The following is a 459-nucleotide window of genomic DNA, read 5'->3' as shown; positions in this document are numbered from 1 at the left end:
GTAATTTTATACCACTAAGACCATAAAACAGAAAATGACATTCTGTAGGTGATTAAGGACGCGTGCCGAAGTCAGGTCCAGAGACGTTATAATTAAAAATGAAAATAGGAAAGAAAACGTGTGGAGGCGCTGAGCTGACCACCAGGTAAACGGACCCTCATGGAAATCAGGATTCATCGTAAGTTATAAATCAGCCGAACAGCCTACGTTAGGCATGAGGGCGGCGAGGGCGTGGGCGGGACTGGGTCCTAAGGGGAGGGGAGGCGAGTGGGGCATTCGACTACCGTTAGCTGCAAGTCCGGAATGTCGGTTGGATGAGGTGAATAAACAATAAGCTGCACCGCAAATAGTGGATTTTGACATGTGCGGATGCCAAGGTTTCAAAAGGCTGGTGTCAAGGAGTGTGGGTCTTGCTGGCGGGTCGCGGATAGAAATGGCGCCGGTTTGCTTTTCTGTTCT

This window comes from Penaeus monodon, chromosome 20, assembly GCF_015228065.2.
Source record: "Penaeus monodon isolate SGIC_2016 chromosome 20, NSTDA_Pmon_1, whole genome shotgun sequence".
NCBI classification, from domain to species: Eukaryota; Metazoa; Arthropoda; class Malacostraca; order Decapoda; family Penaeidae; genus Penaeus; species Penaeus monodon.
The sequence above is the reverse complement of the archived record's forward strand: the minus strand, read 5'-3'. Positions refer to the sequence as shown.